The following is a 12,839-nucleotide window of genomic DNA, read 5'->3' as shown; positions in this document are numbered from 1 at the left end:
ACCACCATTTGAACGTGGAGCCCCTTGGCCTGGAATAGGGCAGGGCAGTTCCAACTCCCTGGAGAGCCTAGGTGAGCCTTCCTGCAGGAAGCCCCCCTGATTCTCCATCACCTTCTTCAGGAAGCCCCCCCTGACTCTCCACCACCTCCTCTGGGAAGCCCCCCCGACTCTCCACCATCTCCTCCAGGAAGCCCCCCTGACTCTCCACCACTTCCTCCAGGAAGCCCCCCTGACTCTCCAGGCAGATCTGTGCCTCCTTGAGGGTAGGGCAGGGCTGAGCTTTTCTCATGGGTTGGAGCCACCAAGTCACAGAGGAGGCAACGCCAGGCAAGGAACCTGGCAGAGGCAGGAACGAGGCTCAGCACAGCCCGGGCCCCCTGCAGGGAAGGGCTCTGGGGGTCTCCTAAGCTGAGATGGTCAGATAAGTGAGATTTGACTGAGCCCCTTGCTACCTGGCCCCCATGGACAGAGTCAGCCCTGCTGGGAAGGGAGGAATGAGCCAGTGGCCTGCTTGGAAGGCCCTTGGGGCAGCTGGGGCAGACACGTGGAGGCTGTGAGGTCCTTGGCTCTTCTGAGGCCCCTCTGGCCGTGCGGGACTGGGAGTCTTAGTTCTGGGGCAGGACCTGCCTCTAGGATCAACCTCCACCCAGAACAAAACCCCATCAGCTCCCATGCTGGGGAGGTGAAGACCCCCACAGCCCCTGGCCTCCTCTTCCTCTCCCCTCCCCACACTGCCACCTTCCAACCTCAGGACACCTCTGCTGCCATGTGGGCTTCCAGAGAGTTCTGAAGGAGAGTCTGGGGCAGGCTCAGGGCCACAGCAGGGGCTCGCTGGTGTGGGATAGAGGAACGCTGGCTGGAGCAGAGCTGCAGAGCGAAGACTTGGAGGAGCCTCCTGGTGGAGCAGAGGATGGCAGGCGGTTGCTGCCGCTCTGTGCTCTCCACCATAGACTCCCAGAGCCTGAGAAACTGGGGGTCCTGGGGGCGACCTCATCCAACCCGCTCAGTTCCACCATTTTCTCTGGGCAGCAGCTGGGGTCTGGGTCTCGTGTCCTAGCCCTGGACCACATCACGTGAACCGACAAGTAGTCCCAGCCACGACGCACAGCTGCCTAGTGGTCCTGGTTAACTTTATGTCATTAACTTGAAAAGCGCCATGCCCGGAGCCTTAGGCACCACCTCTTCCTCTCCTCACAGCCTCCCGAGGCTTCTACGACGGGGCCTGTTCTCCCTCTCTACGGAGGAAGAGACTGAGGTCAGAGAGGCTCAACGCCCCGCCTGAGCCTGCACCGCTAGGACTCACACCCCGGCGCTGGGTCCCCACAGTGCATCCTCTGTCTTGAAGCAAGTTGGTCAGAGAGGAACATCCCTGGCAGTGGACTGCCTGGCATGGGCATCAGCTGCTCTGCTGGGACGCTGTGAGGACTCCTCTGTGGAGGCCACCTGCTGACCACACTCCTGTAAGTGCCGGAGCACTGTGGTCTCCAGCAGGCGTCGGGACCCCCCACTGGCTCTTGGGACTTGCAGCTGAGTGGATGCAACAGGGCACGTGAGAGCAGAGTGGCTTCTAAGTGGCTGCCAGACACCCAGCGGATTCAACCTGTAGGGTATGCTGTGCAAATGTGGGCAGGCAGCGTGCAGCGGTTGCCATCAGCACCCCTCCTGGCCTCTGGCCATGGTGAGGCCACGGCTCTGACCTCCTCCAGCACCATGAGCATGAGGCCCCGAGAAGCTACCATCACACCCAGGGTCCTGTTTGTCATGACTACCTGGAATGCTCAAATTCCCATTTGACACAGGAAGACGTGGCATCTCTGGAAATCGAGGCCGAGCTGGCAGGAGGGAGCTGGGATTCCCATCTGCACCACCTGCACTTCCCTGGGGATTTGCTGGTGGGACCTACAGGGACAGGTGGGAGACTTGGTCCAGTGTCGCCGCTCCTCATGCGCCCCTCAGGAAAACGTCTAGAGCCATGGGGAGCTGGCCATCCTTTCTTAGGAGACTTTAGGCCAAAGGACAAAAAGGTGGCACTGCCTCGCCTCCATGACGCCAGGGACCCTGGACCTCAGGCTGAGGGTCAGTACCCCCATGATCTCAGGCCTGAGGCTGGCTTCCCTTGAGGGGTGTCGGCCTGGCAGTGTGTCCCAGACAGCTCGGCTATCTCCAAAGGCCCTGGGAGGCTGGGCTCTGCTGACCCCACACTCTGCTCCCAGGACCCCTGTCTGTTCCCAAGGGTCCTGCCAAGTCCCCTGCCAGCTCCGGGTGTGTAGGAGACCCCTCCCTTACCACCCCGATCTCTCAGTGTAAACTCCATTCTGCCAATGCAATATTAAGTCAAATTGAGAAATATCCCCTTTCAAGTCTGTTTCTTTAAAAAAAAATTTTTGAGCAAAAGAAGTCAAAAGTCAAAGGCACAGGTGGTGAACAGATGCTTCAGAAGTGACCTTGCACGTCCTAATCTGTCATGTCCCACATCCTGCCTGGTGGGCGTCCCACCCCTGGAGGGAGGTAGGGCAGTCCCCTCGCCACCACGGAGGGCAGCGCTGCCCTGGAGGAGGGAGCAGGGCACCGGGATGTGGGTGCAATGCAGCATCCCAGCCCTGGGGGCACCTCGCGATTCTGCCCTGGAGCCCGCTGCCTGCCCTGCCTGCCCGCCGGGCTCCGACCAGGCTGAACACTGTTGGGGGTCAGCGGGCGAGTGAGGTGTCCAGACAGAGCTAGTGTCCTGCTGGCCAAGGTTCCAGCCCTGGGGAACTTTGAAGAAGTCAGCAGAAAACTGACTGGGGCAGGGCTGGGGGACCCTGCACTCCCCGGCAGAAGCTGCTCCCAGCCCCCTCCCCAACACACTATTCCAGACCCTTGAATGCTTCCTCCACAGTGTCCCCTCCGACACCACCGGCAGTGTGGCCCGTGGAGAAAGGAAGCCCCCTCCACAGATGGCGCGAGGCTCCCAGGCGGCGGACTGGGGGCTGCCCGGAGGCGGCACTCACCGTGCAGCAGGGCATGGGGGCGAGGCTGGGGTCCCTCCTCCGGCCGGTCCTGTGCCTGCTCTGCTCTGCTGCCTGTCTGGGTGGGCTGTGCCTGAAGCACGACCACTCCCCTCCCAGGCCGACGGGCTGCTCCAGACGGAGTATCCGAGACTCCTCGGGCACAGGCGGGTGTTTCCAGAGAGCAGGTCAGGCTGGGGATGGGGGTGGGGGGCACTGCAGGCGACAGTGGCTCTCACGGCGTGCCCAGGAGACTCGCATCCCAGCTGCACCCACAACCGCCTCTCCGTACGCTCGCCTGGGGCTGCCAGCTGTCCCTCCCGCAGGACCTGCTGCTGCAGCCGCCTTCTGGGCACTAGGCGGACCTGGCTGCATCCGCTGCAGTCCAGGAGTTGTGCGCGCTGCTGTTACCTAACACCGCGGAACGGCTCCGTCTCCGTAGCGGGCTCGCTTAGGGATTGCAGTGGGAAGCAAAGGCTGCATGGAGAAACACCAGGAAGACCCCCTGACAGGGCACGGCACCGCAGGACCACCCAGGGCCTCTCACCTCAAGGAGAGGTGCGGCAGAGCGCAGAGGCGGTGGGCGGCAGCCTGGGGTCCCACAGCGAGTTAGCTGCCTCCCCAGTTCAGGCTGACTTTCTGTATTCTAGAATTATTCCCCATCGCCTGGGCACTCGGCTCCCTCCCTGCCCAGCCCCTCCGCCCCCCACCCACAGTCCCCACGTTCACCCTTCCCCAGGGAATGCCTGTAGCTTCTAGGAAGTGTCTTTTGGGAGGCGAGAGCGCTGAGGCTGGGCCCAGGAAACTGCAGGCGCCCAGCACCCAACATACAGGTGATCCCGGAGGCTACAGGCACCCAGCACACAGGTGATCCCGGAGGTTACAGGCACCCAACACACAGGAGATCCTGGAGGCTGCAGGCACCCAACACACAGGTGATCCCGGAGGCTACAGGCACCCAACACACAGGTGATCCCGGAGGCTGCCCGTGGGCGGGGCTGCGGGAGAGCAGGTGGACACGTCGTCTCAGAGCCCTCTCCCTTGTACCTGGAATGTGTCAGCTGAACCATACCTGGCCTCTGCTGTGGGCATCTCTGCCTCCTGTGCGCCAGTGAGGGGCAGGGCCGGCCTCTCCTTTGCACAGCTAGATCTCCTGCTGGCCCAGATGCCGGCTGACCACCTCAGCGTGCTGTGGTAAGTGGCCACAGCGGCAGGAGCCAGGGCTGCAGGGCTTTCCAAGAGGGGTGTGTAGCGTGGCCCCCACCCCCTCTGCGAGGCACCATCCTGTGAACATTGTGTGAACACCGTGCTCAGACCACTCCTGCGCCCATCAAGGAGGGAGCAAAAGGCCTTGGAGGCCACGGCCTGGGTTTTGCCACCGGCTGGCAAGGCCACTCAGCTGCCCTGTGCTGACCTCATGAGGATCAGGGGAGGCAATTTCTGTAAGGAAGTGTCGCCCAGTTCGTGGCCTGTAGTCAGGCTCAACAAGCACACGGTGACATGGGGACACGCTTTCTCTCATTCGGCCTCACAGAACACTGCCTGCCATTCACCCGGTTCCCCATTTGACAGATGTGGACACCAAGTCTCCGTGTGGCTCACTGACTGGTCCCAGGTCCCTGAGGGAGGGTGGCTTGGGGGATGGCGAGCTTCACACCCCATGTGCGCCTGAGCTGGGAAAGCTAAGGCAGAAGGAGTCTGCTCTGTGGGGCTGGATGTGGGGAGGAGGATGGAGTACAGGTGAGGGGCTTGTACATGTAATCATCTGCCCTTTCCGTTTTCATCTTGTCCATCTTGGGGAGTCCTGGCATTCTAGGACATTCTGCACTCACTGGCCAGGGCCGGGGCTCCCCACATCAGTCACCGAGAGTGTGTATGTCCCTGCACGGCCTCTCCCCTGTCTGGCCCCAGTAGAGAACCCTGACAGGACGGACTTCCTGTGCACTAATAGAAGCCAGAGGGGCCTGCTGGAAGCTTCCAGATGCCACCAACTTTACCAAGCAGAGTGTGGGTCATTGCCAGCATCCTGCCCACTGATAAGGAAACAAGGTGGTTGGGGGAACCACCCAGTGGTAACGAGGGGCGAGGAGTGCTGTCTGGGCAGGTCTGAGGGACAGGGGATTGTACCACCAGGCACAGAGCACAGCTGCCCCATCCTGCGTCTTTTCATACCCACTGCAACCATGGGAACTCTGTGGCAGGTCTTGGGGCCGGGAGCTGCTTGCAGTGTGGCTTTCTCCAGGGCTCGCTGGCCCCGAGATCCAGAGTTGGAAGTTCTTGCAATGGACTTTGGCCAGTGTCCTCCGTGATTCGATGGGCACAGAGGATGCATTTAGTTTATCGAGGAACAGAGAAAACCTGCCAGTCTCATGAACAGGCGATGACAGGGAGATTCACTGTGATTTGGGTTTCCTTTTATTGAGCTGAGCAGACATTTTATTCTCTCTGTGGCAGAGAATGAAACCAGTCTCAGAGAGCCACAGGATTTGTCAGTGGCCCTTAGTCAGGCTGCTTGTGGCTTGGGAAGTTTTCACTTTCCAGGGAATTTATGAGTCTGAGCCAAGAGCAAATATTTGGTCTATTCTTCAGGCACCTTGTCCCCTCCTTTTCTCCCCTCCCCTCCTTCCTCCTTGACTTCCACACTCCTCCCTTCCTTCCTTTCTGTCCCCTCCCTTTCTTGGTGATTCTCTCCTCTCCTTCCTCCCATTTCCTTCCCCATTCCTCCTCCCCGGCTTCCCTTTGCATTTCCCTGGCTCCATCCCCTGCCTCCTCTCACCTCCCTCTCATCCCCTTCCCTCTCTCCCCCCCCACTTCTGTTGGGCAGTGGTTGAACCCCTGGCAGGCCTGCACCCAGTCCTGGGAGCCCCAAGGTAGAAACATGGCCCCTGACTCCAGGTGCGCCTGAGCTTGGAAACAAGCTCAGTGAGTACACCTGCCAGGGAGGCTGCTCTCAAGGCAGGATGTAGAGACTGATGGCGTCAAAACTGGGGAATTTGGAGAACTGCCCAGTAGAGGAGGTTTCTTAGGTGTGAAGAGCGTGCACCAAGGTGCATGGAGGTGGAGGGTGGTGTAGGGCTGGCTGTGGGCTGAGGCGTGGAGTGTGGAGGAGGTATGGGTGGCTTGTTTTCTCCCTCATCCCTTCTTCCTTGGCAGAGAGTTGGGAATACTTTGAGGAGGATGTGGAGGAGGAGGAGTGATAATGATGATGATGGTTATGGTGATGGTGGTGATAATGGTGATGGTGATGATGATGGTGATGGTGGTGATGATGTTGATGGTGATGGTACTGATGATGGTGATGATAATGGTGGTGATGGTGATAATGTTGATGATGATAATGGTGATGATGGTGATGGTGATAATGGTGGTGATGGTGATGGTGATAATGATGACGATGATGGTGGTGGTGATGGTGATGATGGTGATGATGGTGGTGATGGTTGTGATGGTGATGATGGTGATGGTGGTGGTGATGATTGTGATGGTGAAGATGATGATGGTGATGATGGTGGTGATGGTGATGATGATGATGGTGGTGGTGATGGTGGTGGTTATGATGATGGTGATGGTGATGATGATGATGTTGATGGTGATGGTGGGGTGATGCGTGATGAGATGTTGGTGGGTGATGGGTGCATAATGTTGATGATGATAATGCTGGTGATTGGTGATAATGTTGATGATGATAATGGCTGATGCATGGGTGGATGGTGATAATTGGGTGATGGTGATTGGTGATAATGATGACGGATGGATGGTGGTGATGGGTTGATGATGGTTGATGATGGATGATGGGGTGCGTGGATGGTGATTGATGCCGTGATTGATGGTGGGTGATGGTGATGATGGGTTGGGTGATGGTGATGATGGTGATGATGGTGCATGATGGTGAATGGGTGGATGGTGATATGGTGGTGATGGGTGCATGGATGGGTGGTGATGGTGATTGTTATGGATGATTGGTGATGGCTGACGGATGATGGCCTGATGATGATGTTGATGGTTGATGCGGTGCGCCTGCATGGTGATTGATGGTGGCATGGATGATGTATGGTGGTGATCGGGTGATTGGATGCGTGAATGATGGTGGTGATGCGTGCATGATGGTGCATGGTGCGGTGGGGGATGGGTGATGATGGTGGTGATGGTTGATGGATTCGGTGATGGTGGGTGGCTGATGGTGATGATGGTGATGGTGGTGCTGATGGTGATTGATGGCCGGTGGTGATGATGATGTGATGGTGAGGGTGATAATCTGGTTAGTAATGATGATGGTGATGTTGAGGATGGTGATGGTGATAATGATAGTAATGATGATGGTGATGGAAATGATGATGGTGGTGGTGGTGATGGTGATGATGGTGATGTTGAGGATGGTGATGGTGAGGATGGTGATGGTGAAGATAAGATGATAAGAGAAATGGGTGCTATGTCAGGCACCTGGTGCGAGGTGGCATCACTGACACTGGGCTTTCCTGGAGGCCTAGTTGGTCCCCCACTACTTCTCAGCACAGCAGCTGGGGTGGCATTTTGAAAACCTGGTCTTTCCACTTCATGGTTTCTGGCCAGCCCTGGTCCCAGTCCATGTGTGGGACCTGCCATTTAGCTCTCTAATTTGGTAGCTCCATCTATCTCACCTTACCCCAAAAGTGTGATGCTAAAGGTGGAATTTCTCATGAAGGACAGTGGAGGTGATATTTTGGGAATGGGGATAGCTCTATCTGCAAATCAGCTCCAAAAGGCCACACTGTGCAGGGGTTTGGCCCCCCTCCCTGTGCATATGCTGAACAGCTTTGTGATGACATGCTGAAGAGGAGGAAGCCTTGCACGACCAGCCTTGCTGGCTTCAGAGGGGACAGCTCCATCTGTCTGCTCCGGGTTCCCAGCCTCTTTGGCGAGACTGGGCCTGGCTCCCTACAGGAAACTGTCAAGTATTCTTATATTGTGTCTGTGCAGCCGCCTCCCTCCTCCTGCGGGCAGCCTTTTCCAGGCCATTAGCCCAGCCACAGGCCATCTGCCACCCTTGCTGGAGCCCCACACGTTTGTCTGGGGGACAGCGCTGGGACAGCGCATCTCTAGGAGGCCTGAGCCCACTAGAATGCTCAGGCCGTGGGAGACTGAAACAAAGTCCTCATCAGAGCCCTGGGGTGTGTGGCTCTGAGCACTACAGATGTGCTCACATACCCATCAGAGGAGACTGTGGGTGCCACCGGGTCCCCAGGCACCGCTGCTGAGCTGCTGTTTGGCTATGTGACCTTGGGCCGGTCTCACCCTGCCTGGGCCTCAGTTTCTCCATTGCAGAAGGATGGGGTCCAGACCAAGGGGGATTAATTCTTCTCCTGGCAGGGGAATTCAGTGCCAGACACATCTTGCTACCGACTCATTTCATCCACAAAGAAATAGGCCAGCTCCAATTTTTTCCTGAAACAAGAGGCTTCTGAATCTGTTTTCCCCCATTCTCACAAAAAACGGTGGCAAGAAACCCACTCAATTTTATCTTCAATCTAGAAATGAAGAGTGTGGTGCATGATGGGTGACCTGGGACTCAGGATGACAGTAGAGAAGGGCTCACGGGGGTAGAGGGCATGCCTGCCTGAAGCTCCAGACTTTCTCCAACCCTTCCTTTGTGGCCAGGTGGCATTGAGAGCCAGGTTTGCCAGCTTCTGATGTTCAGGAGGGCTAGAAAGCTGGATTTTAATGTAAAATCTTCTTATTGTTCAGTGCTGGCAACAAACGCCAAAAGACTTTAATCACGGAATGCCAGCCAAGTGCATCTGCAGGCTCCACTGGTTTGGTCTGCGGGCCAACAGTTGCTGACCTCTGACCCAGGGGGATGGCCCGTGAGAGCCTGCCCTTTGCTGTGATGCATCTGGTGAGCTCTCTGGCCAAGCAGGGTCTCTATGATGCTCACTAGGGATGCCAGGTGGTCTCGAGGTATGAAATGTCTTCTGGCAGCAGTTCCACACAATTTAGAGGAGTTGGGTCTATACTCAGGGCCGCTGCTGTGGGGCCTGTAGCTATTGGAGGAGAATCCAGTGCAGACATATGGGTCTCTGGGAAGCTTTGGCTGGCTAAGATCAGCCAGTTGGTGGGATACCAGGATGCAGTGCAAGGCAGGGCAGGCAGGTGGAATGGCACAGGGCCTCCCTGGACCTCAGAACAGTTTCCCTCCAGATCCAGTATCTATTTATTCTGCAAACTCTCAGCTCCTGCCTGGGACTGTGATTACATACTTCTTCCATGTCTGCAGAAGGAAGAAACTGACTTGGCAGTGTGGCTGCTTGGAGGAGGAGGCATGGACAGACAAGGAGAAGGGAACGGGAGGACGTTCCAGGAACAGCCTGTACAAGGCACCCCTAAACCCAGCCTGTCATTAAGTCCTGTGGATCCACCTATAAATTGTAGGCCTGGATGACCCCCTTTTATTCTTCTGACCATAAGCAACATGTCTGAAGGCTCAGTTCATGCCAGCTTCCTGTAACCCACCTGTGCAGTGAATTCTCTCATGTAACCCTCACACATCCTATGAGATAGGTACAGATTTGCAAACCCTTTGGGACCCACATGCTTTGGAAGTCAAAAATATCCGTTTCATTTTAGAAAGGGTAACTCGAGTTAGAAAGGGTAACTCGAGTTAGAAAGGGTAACTGTTTCTGGTCATGGTAGGGTAGCTGACGTCAGAGCAGCCCTGCTGTTATTAAATAACTGTCAACTCTGGGAAGAATCAAAAGCGACTGTTTGAAGATACAGGAGAGCAAAGAAGACAGAAGCTGGAAGGGACGTGGTCTGTATGAATTTCCTGTTACTGATGTCACAAATGACCACAAACTCAATGGCTTAAAACAACATGCCTTTATCATCTAACAGTCCTGGAGGTCAGCAGTCTGAAACCAGTCTCACCGGGTTAAAACCAGGGAGTCCATGGGGCCGCACTCCCTCTGGAAGCTCTAGCAGAGGGTCTCTTCTTTGCTTTTTCCAGCTTCCAGAGGCTGCTTGCCTTCCTTGGCTCATAACCCTGTCCTGACATCACTCCAGCCTCTTTCTTCCATCATCACATCTCCTCCTACTAACCCTGATCTCCTGCCTCCCTCTGACAAGGATGCTTGAGGTTACCTTGGGCCCACCCAGATAATCTAAAATCATGTATCCATCTCAAGAGCCTTCATTTAATCATATCTATAAAGTCTCTTTTGTCATAGAAGGTCACATGCACAGGTTACAGGGGTTAGGACATGGATAGGTTTTAAGGAGGCTTTGTTTTTAGCCTACCACGAGCATATATGTTTATAGTTGTAGTATCTCTTGATGGACTGACACTTTTATGATGGTAGAAAGTCCTTGTGTGTCTCTAGTAACAGTTTTTTTACTTAAAGTTTATTTAGTCTGATATTATTATAGCCATTTCATCTCTCTTTTGGTTGTTGTTTACATGGAATATCATTTTATATCTGCCTGTGATCCCAGCACTTTGGGAGGCCAAGGCAGGTGGAACACGAGGTCAAGAGGTACAGACCATCCTGGACAACATGGTGAAACCCCGTCTCTACTAAAAATACAAAAATTAGTTGGGTGTGGTGGTACATGCCTCTAGTCCCAGCTACTTGGGAGGCTGAGGCAGGAGAGTCACCTGAACCCAGGAGGTGGAGGTTGCAGTGAGCTGAGATTGCACCACTGCACTCCAGCCTGGCAACAGAGCAAGACTCCAGCTCAAAACATAAATAAATAAATACATAGAAATAACAATTTATTGAGACAGGCTGGAGTGCAGTGGTGTAATCACAGCTCACTGCAGTCTTGATCTCCTGGGCTCAAGGGACCCTCTGGCCTCAGTCTCCCAAGCAGCTGGGACTACAGGTGTGCACCACTGCATCTGGTGAGTTTTTTATTTTTTGTAGTGACAAGGTCTCACTGTGTTGCCCAGGCTGGTCTCAAACTCCTGAGCTCAAGTGATCCTCTTGTGTTGGCTTCCCAAAGTGCTGGGATTACAGGCATAAACCATTGTGACCAGCCTCGTTTTATATCTTTCTACATTTAACTTATTTGTGCCTTCGAATCTAAAATGTGTCTCTTGTAGGCAGCATATTGTTGCATCATGAAAAAAATGCCTATTCTGGTAATCTATGCTTTCATATGGAGTGTTTTTTGTTTTTTTTTGAGACGGAGTCTCACTCTGTCGCCCAGGCTGGAGTGCAATGGCGCGATCTCGGCTCACTGCAAGCTCCGCCTCCCAGGTTCACGCCATTCTCCTGCCTCAGCCTCCTGAGTAGCTGGGACTACAGGCACCTGCCACCATGCCCGGCTAATTTTTTGTATTTTAGTAGAGATGGGGTTTCACCGTGTTAGCCAGGATGGTCTTGATCTCCTGACCTCGTGATCCGCCCACCTCGGCCTCCCAAAGTGCTGGGATTACAGGCGTGAGCCACTGCGCCTGGCCCATATGGAGTGTTTCTATATTACAAGTGGGTGAACACCTTGGTAGGGAGCGTTAGGAAGTCTACAAGAAAAGATTTTTAAAAAATTATCTAAGCTGCTTAACTCAAAAGCTAGAAAAGAAGAAGAAATTTGACTTTCATGATTTAGAAGACATCATAAATATAGATAAACAGAAATTAATTAAATAGAAAACAGATGAACACTATAGGAAAAATCAATAAAAGTTGGTTCTATGAAAAAATTACTAAAACTGATGAAGCCTTAATGAGAAATATCAGGAGAAAATGCAAAGTACCCATAGTAAAAATAAAAAAGAGATATGAGAATTTGATAGACAATAAAAGATTAATAAGGGGATATTGTATGCAAGTTTATGCTAACAAATTCAAACTCAGGTAAAATACAGTGGACAAATTCCTTGAAAAACAAAACTGACACAAGAAGGAAAAGAAAATCTGAATAGCCCTATATTTGTTAAAGAAATTGAAATTGTGTTTTAAAACCTGTTCACAAAAACTCAGTTGGCTTCACTGGTGAAATAATATTGGTTTTATCTAAACTCTTACACAGAGTTGAGCCCAAGAGGAAATAACTGATGCCCAAACCTGAAGAGAACATTACTAGAAAATAAATGAGACACCAACCTCTCTCGTGAACACAAATACAAATACCCGCATCAAAATGTTCATAAATCGGCCGGGCACAGTGGCTCACACCTGTAATCCCAGCACTTTGGGAGGCTGAGGTGGGCAGATCATGAGGTCAGGAGATCAAGACCATGGTGAAACTCTGTCTCTACTAAAAATACAAAAAATTAGCTGGGCGTGGTGGTGGGCGCCTGTAGTCCCAGCTACTCAGGAGGCTGAGGCAGGAGAATGCTGTGAATCCAGGAGACGGAGTTTGCAGTGAGCCAAGATCGCGCCACTGCACTCCAGCCTGGGCAACAGAGCGAGACTCCGTCTCAAAAAAAAAAAAAATGTGTGTGCATATATATATTCATAAATCAAATCCACCAATATATAAGAAGGATAATACATCGTGGCCAAATGGGGATTGTCAGGCCTCTGAGCCCAAGCTAAGCTATCATACCCCCTGTGACCTGCACGTATACATCCTGATGGTCTGAAGCAACTGCAGACCAATGAACAGAACAGAGTCCTCAGAAATAATACCACACATCTACAGCCATCTGATCTTTGACAAACCTGAGAGAAATAAGAAATGGGGAAAGGATTCCCTATTTAATAAATGGTGCTGGGAAAATTGGCTAGCCATAAGTAGAAAGCTGAAACTGGATCCTTTCCTTACTCCTTATACGAAGATTAATTCAAGATGGATTGGAGACTTAAATGTTAGACCTAATACCATAAAAACCCTAGAAGAAAATCTAGGTAGTACCATTCAGGACATAGGGAATCC

This window comes from Rhinopithecus bieti, unplaced genomic scaffold, assembly GCF_001698545.2.
Source record: "Rhinopithecus bieti isolate Rb0 unplaced genomic scaffold, ASM169854v2 scaffold_1014, whole genome shotgun sequence".
Classification (NCBI taxonomy): domain Eukaryota; kingdom Metazoa; phylum Chordata; class Mammalia; order Primates; family Cercopithecidae; genus Rhinopithecus; species Rhinopithecus bieti.
This window is presented reverse-complemented; position numbering follows the sequence as displayed.